The sequence below is a fragment of the Macaca thibetana genome, chromosome X (genome assembly GCF_024542745.1).
Source record: "Macaca thibetana thibetana isolate TM-01 chromosome X, ASM2454274v1, whole genome shotgun sequence".
Lineage (NCBI taxonomy): Eukaryota > Metazoa > Chordata > Mammalia > Primates > Cercopithecidae > Macaca > Macaca thibetana.
In genome coordinates this window covers 140,036,291-140,043,730 of record NC_065598.1, presented here as the reverse complement: position 1 = coordinate 140,043,730, position 7,440 = coordinate 140,036,291, and positions in this window count along the sequence as shown.

The window sequence follows — 7,440 nt, the reverse complement described above, 5'->3', positions numbered from 1 at the left end:
TCCTATCCATGATCACAGAATATTTTTTATTTGTTTGTGTCATCTCTGATTTCTTTGAGCAGTATTTTGTAATTCTCACTGTAGAGATCTTTCTCCTCCCTGGTTAGCTGTATTCCTAGGTATTTTATTCTTTTATTGTGGCTCTTGTGAATGGGATTGTATTCTTGACTTGGCTCTCAACTTGAATGTTGTAAGTGTATAGGAATGCTACCAATTTTTGAATATGTATTTTGTATCCTGAAACTTTGCTGATGTGTTTTATCAGATCAAGGAGCTTTTTGGCAGTGACTAAGAGGTTTCCTAGGTATGGAATCATATTGTGTGCAAACAGGGATATTTTGACTTATTCTCTTCCATTTTGGATGCCTTTTCTTTCTTTTTCTTGCCTGATTGCTTTGGCTACAACTTCCAGTACTATGTTGAATAGGAGTGGTGAGAGAACGCATCCTTGTATTGTTCCAGTTTTCAAGGGGAATGCTTCCAGCTTTTGCTCATTCACTATGATGTTGGATGTAGGTTTTTCATACAAGGCTCTTGTTACTTTAAAGTATGTTCCATCAATGCCTAGTTTATTGAGGATTTTCAACATGAAAGGATGTTGAATATTATTGCAAGCCTTTTCTGCATCGATTGAGATTATTATGTGGGTTTTGTGTTTAGTTCTGTTTATGTGGTAGGTCACATATATTGATATGTTGAACAAACCTTGTGTCTCAGGGATAAAGCCTACTTTATAGTAGGGGATGAGCTTTTTGATGTGCTACTAGATTCTGTTTGTTAGTATTTTGTTGAGGACTTTTGCATCTATATTCATCAAAGATATTGGCCTGAAGTTTTCTTTTTTAATTGTGTCTCTGCCAGGTTTTGGTATCAGGATAATACTGCCCTCATATTATGAGTTAGGGAGGAGTTCTTCTTCCTCAATTTTTTGCAATAGTTTCCTTAGGAATGGTACAAGCTCTTCTTTATACATCTGGTAGATTTGGCCATTATTCTATCTGGTCCTGGACTTTTTCTGGTTGGTAAACTTTTTATTACTATTCAACTTCAGAACTTGTTATTGGTCTGTTCAGGGATTCAATTTCTTCCTGCTTCAATCCTGGGAGGTTGTATGCTTCCAGGAATTCATCCATCTCTTCTAGGATTTCTAGTTTGTCTGCACTGTGTTTATACTTGTGTCTGTGGGTTTTCTGTATTTCTATGCAATCAGTTGTAATGTCTCCTTTCTCATTTCTGATGGTGTTTATCTGGATCTTCTCTCATTTTCTTAGTTAATCTAGCTAAGCGTCCCCTTTCTCATTTCTGATGGTGTTTATCTGGATCTCCTCTCATTTTTTTTATTAATCTAGCTAGCAGTCTATATTTTTAATTCTTTCAAATAATAAACTTCTTGACTTGTTGATCTTTTGTAATCTTTTTATGTCTCAATCTCCATTTGTTCAGGTCTGATTTTGGTTATTTCTTTTCTTCTACTAGCTTTGGGGTTGGATTGCTCTTGGTTCTCTAGTTCTTTTTGTTGTGATGTTAGGCTGTTACCTTGAGATATTTCTAAACTTTTCATGTGGATGTTTAGCATATAAACTTTCCTCTTAACACTGCTTTAGCTGTGTCCCAGAGATTATGATATGTTGTATCTGTGTTCTCATTAGTTTCAAAGAAATTCTTGGTTTCTGCTTTAATTTCATTATTTACCCAGAAGTCATTAAGGAACAGATTATTCAATTTTCATGTAATTGTGTGATTTGGGGTGATTTCTATTTAATTTTATTTCTATTTTTATTGCCTGTAATCTGAGAGTGTGGTTGGTATGATTTTTTTTTTTTTTTTGAAATCGCTAAGGATTATTTTATGCCTAATTAGGTGGTTGATTTCAGATTGTGTGCCACGTGCAGATGAGAAGAATGTATATTCTGTTGTTTTTAGGTGGAGAGTTCTGTAGATGTCTATTAGGTTCATTTGATAAAGTGTTGAGTTCAGGTCACAAATATGTTTGTTAGTTTTCTGCCTTGATGATCTGTCTAATGCTGTCAGTGCAATGTTGAAGTATCCCTCTGTTATTGTGTGTATATCTAAGTCTCTTCATAGGTCTCTAAGAACTCACTTTATGAATCTGGGTGCTCCTGTGTTGAGTACACATATATTTAGGATAGTTAAGTATTTTTAAATTGAGCTCTTAACCGTTATGCAATGCCCCTCTTTGTCTTTTTTTTTTTTTTTTTTTTTTTTTTTTTATTTGTTGGTTTAAAGTTTGTTTTGTTTGAAATGCGAATAACAACCCCTGCCTTTTTTCTGTTTTCAATTTGCTTGGTAGATTTTTCTCCATCCTTTTACATTGAACGTATGGGTGTCACTGTATGTGACACTGTATGTGAAGATATCATACTATTGTGTTTTGGTTCTTCATCCAACTTGCCACTCTGTGCCTTTTAATTGGAGCATTTAGCCAATTTACAGTCAAGGTTAGTATTGCTATCTGTGGATTTGATTCTGTTATCATGTTGTTAGCTGGTTATTGTGCAGACTTGTTTGTGTGGTTGTTTTATGGTCACTAGTCTGTGTACTTAAGTGTGTTTTTGTAGAGGCTGGTAACGGTCTTTCCTTTTCATGTTTAGCACTCTTTTCAGGACCTCTTGTAAGTCAGATCTAGTGGTAACAAATTCCCTTCACATTTGCTTGTCTGAAAAGGATCTAAATTCTCTTTTGCTTATGAAGCATAGTTTGGCTAGATATGAAATTCTTGGTTGAAATTTTTTTCATAAAGAATGTTGAATATAGGCCCCCAATATGTTCTTGCTTATAGGGTTTCTGCGAACAAGTCTGTTGTTAGCCTGATGGGGTTCCCTTTGTCGGTGACCTGCTCCTACTCTTTTGCTAGATTTAACTTTTTTTTTGTTGTTTTTTTCATTTTAACTTTTAAGAGTCTGATGACTGTTTGTCTTTGGGATGGTCTTCTTTTGTAGTATTTTGCAGAGGTTCTCTGCATTTCTTGAATTTGAATGTTGTCCTCTCTAGCAAGTTTGGGGAAATTTTCATGGATGATATGTTAACATATGTTTTCCAAGTTCCTTGCTTTTTCTCCCTCTGTTTCAGAGATGCCAATGAGGTGTGGAATTTGCCTCTTTACATAATCCTGTATTTCTTAGAAGTTTTATTCATTCTTCTTTATTTTGTTTCCTTTTGTGTGTGTGTGACTGAGTTTTCTAGCTCTGAGATTCTTTCATAAGCTTATGCAATTCTGCTGTTAATACTTGCAATTGTATTATGAAATTGTTTAAGTCAGTTTTTCAGCTCTATCAGATCAGTTTGTTTCTTTCTTAATATGGCCATTTTGTCTTTTATCTCCTGTATCATTTTATTGCATTCCTTGGAACCCTTGGATTGGGCTGTGACTGTCTCCTGAATCTTGATGGTCTTTGCTCCTATTCATATTCTGAATACTATTTCTGCCATTTCCATCATTTCCACCTCTTTAAGAACCATTGCTGGGGAATTAGTGCAGTTGTTTGGAGGTAAGAAGACATGCTGGCTTTTTGACTTGCCAGAGTTCTTGCATTGGGTCTTTGTCATCTTTGTGGTTTATGCTCCTTTAATCTTTGAAGTTGCTGTACATTGGAGTTTTTTTCTTTTATCCTCTTTGATGTCTTTGGGGGTTTGATTATGTTATAAGGTGGGCTTAACTGACTGGCTTCATTTTTGTAAGACTTAAGGGGTACAAGGCTCAGTGCAGTATCCTGGGCTTCATGCTATAACTCTAGGGGGCTGCTATCAGGTCCCCAGCTTTGTTCTCTAACTCCTCAATGTTAGGAACCTGCTGTGCTGGAGGGGCCAACGTGTTCCCTGACCACTGGTCATAATACTCCAATGGGTGGTTCCAGTCAAAACACTCCATCAGGCAGTGACAGCAGGATCAGTGCTCGTTAACATGTGCCAGCAGTAGTGTCAGTGCAGTAGGGTGTACACTCATCAACTGGAGTGGGGCACTGTTGGGTGCATGGGTGCTGGCCTTCATACAGGTATTCACAGAGGCAGCATTGCTGACCTGGCATAGTGGGGATAGGACTGCTGCTGTTTATGCATGTGTTCATGCTGATGGAAGTATTGGCGTGGGGGCAGGGCACTGGCAGATGTGTGGGTGGTGCCCTCCATGTGCACATTCACGCTGATGACAGTGGCAGCATAGGGTGAGGGGGGCGAAGATCATTTTTAAGTGCTTAACACAGTATGTGACATACAGTAATCATTCAATAAGTGCCAGCTACTATTACTAGTAATCATTCAATAAGTGCCAGCTACTATTACTATTGATAATACTAATATAAGCATAAATAAATAAATGTAAAAGCCTATAAAAGTATAAAGCAGGAGGACTAAACCTATTTTGAGGCAATCATAATATGCTTCCCAAGCCAGGCACAGTGACTCACATCTGTAATCTTAGTACCTTGAAAGGTCAAGGTGGGAGGATCTCATGAGGCCAGGGGTTTGAAACCAGTCTGGGCAACTTAGTAAGACTCCATCTCTACAAAAGGAAAATTAAAAAAAAAAAATAGTTGGACATGGCAGTGCATGCCTGTAGTCCCAGCTACTTGAGAGGCTGAGACAGGATGATTACTTGAGTCTAGGAGTCTGAAACTGCAGTGAACTATGATGATCATGTCATTGCACTCCAGATTGGGCAACAGAGTGAGGCCCTGTCTCAAAAAAGTAAAAGAAAGAAAGAAAGAAAATGCTTTCTGAAGATAAGCTATTTAAGCTGAGTTCTGAAGGGTGAATACCTATTAACTCAGCAAAGAGAAGACGTGACATCAATTTGTACAATGAATACATGTAGATTGCTCTATTTATTAATGTCTACAAATACCTTACAATTATGTGTTGTTAAATTTGCTCAAATCAATAACCCCTATTAAAGAGTTGCTCTCTTTTCAGATTTCCACCAATTCCATTTGCAGAGACTACCTTTTAGAATAACTGTGAAGATAAATTGCTAAATCTGTTTAATTATTCCTCTAAATTTTGCCTTCTCCCCCAAAAAACTGACATTTGGTCTTAGTCATTAATTATCTAGGAGCTGAGAGATCTGAAAACATCTAGTACAGCGGTTAAGAACACAGCCTGGAACCAAACTATTTGTGTTAGTTGGCATCTTCACTGTATCACGTACTCGCCTTGTAATTGCAGGAAATTGAACTAATCTCTGTGCGTCAGGTTGTTCATCTCTCAAATGGGGTTAATAATAGCAATCTATCTCATATGGTCTTTATTAAGATGAAACCAGTTAAAACATATATAGCACAGTAAGTGCTCAATAGGTATGCTATTAAGTATTAAACATGAGAATCTAAGAATATGAATGAGTCTGTTACATATATATACACATATATATACATACATATACACACACACACACACACACACACACACACACACACACACATATATTTTTTTGAGACAAAGTCTCGCCCTGTCCAGGCTGGAGTGCAATGAGTGGCACGATCTCGGCTCACTGTAACCTCTGCTTCCCAGGTTCAAGTGATTCTCCTGCCTCAGCTTCCTGAGTAGCTGGGATTACAGGCACATGCCACCACGCCTGGCTAATTTTTTATATCTTTAGTAGAGGTGGGATTTCATCATGTTGGCCAGGATGGTCTCGAACTCCTGACCTTATGATCTGCCTGCCTCGGCCTCCCAATGTGCTGTGATTACAGGCATGAACCACCATGCCTGGCCCCATACTTCCATTCAATGTTTCAGAATCTTCCTTTGGGAAAAGTCATCAAATTTAGTTCATGAACTATAAATGGTAGCCAATCACACCACATTAGAGTCTACCTTTCGTTTGTTTGTTTGTTTCTGGGAAAAGACAAAAAAACAAAAACTCTGTGCCTCACTCACCATATTCACTGAAGTAGTCTCTAGATTACGTTTGCTGTGTATAAAGCTGAAATCCTCCTCAAGACAAAACTTTACCACTAATGAGGGGATTGAGTGTAATGCATCAGAGTAGGTGACTAAAATGTTTTAACCACTGGTAGCAACTTGTAGTAAACCTAGGGCTCACATAGGGGCTTAACTTGAATGAGATAGTATGCATTTATATTCAAAAATAACATATTTTTAAATTCATTTGAGTTACTAAACATGTAGCAGTGACATCAACAATCATATACTGAGAACATACAACTTATCAGACACTTTAATGAGAACATATCTCATCTAATCATCACCACAACCTTATAAGAGGGGTGTTAATGTTTTCTTTCCATTTTATAGACATAGAGGCTGAGACTTAGAGAGGTAGAGTAACATAACCATGGTCACATGGTCAATAGCAGGCAGACCCAGAAAAAATCAAATAGCTTTTGACACCAAGCTGCATAGTCAAGATACAAAGCACTGCGCGAGGTACTGTGGACACAATGTTCAACAAGGTAGTCAGTATACTCAAAAAGCTTAGAATTTAGTGAAGGACATCACCTCAAATACTATTCTGAACTTCCTGTTCTTACCATCTAGTCTTAGGTTCATTTTTATCTATAATCATACCAGTTATATTCATCGTCACCTAAGTATGATTCTTACTTTTATTCTGTATTCACATAAAAATGCACAGCCATTAATGTTCCTATTAAACCTAATTTTTTTCCTACAAAGAAATGACTTATTTAGGGAGAAAGGAGGGCAGGTTAGAATAAAACGTAAGCGATCGGGATGATATTTTCTGTAAAAAGGAAAAAGATGACTGCAGTCAAGAGAAAAAATGAAATGGAAAGTAAAAGGTCTATATTCTTGGGGAAGAAATAGGCCAAAAGAGCAACAAAAGAGCAAAATATTACACTGAAACGAAATCATTTAAAAAATAGTTGTTGGATACTTATTATCTTTCTGGCACCATTAAAATTTCTTGGAATATAGCAGAGAATGAAACATTCTGACATTTCTGCACCCATAGACTTTACATGATAGTGAATAAGAGATAAATAATAAGAAAAATTTATAAAATGTTAAGAGTTGGTTACTTCGGTGGAAAATAAAATTACTGAGGAAAGCAAAAGTATAGGGATATGGTTACAGGCCGTGATGCTACATGGGGTGGTTTTATTGTAAAGGTGAGATTTGAGTGAAAAATAAAAGGGAGTATTGAGGGATAAAGTAATACAGATATCAGGAAGATCATTCCTGGCAGAGGAATAGGGTACAGGCCCTATAATGAGAGCTTTCTAGGAAAATCGAGAAGGTCAATATGGCTAAAGTAGAGTGAGAGAAATAAGAACTGAAGTATGTAACATGGGAACAGATCAAATTGGTCTTTTAGGATTTTGTGGGATTTTGAATTCACTTTGAGTGAAAAGAAACTCAACTGAAAAGTATTCGGAAAGAAAATTAGTAAACTATTGTTTTAAAGGGATTATTCTGGCTACTGTATTGATGAGAAACTAT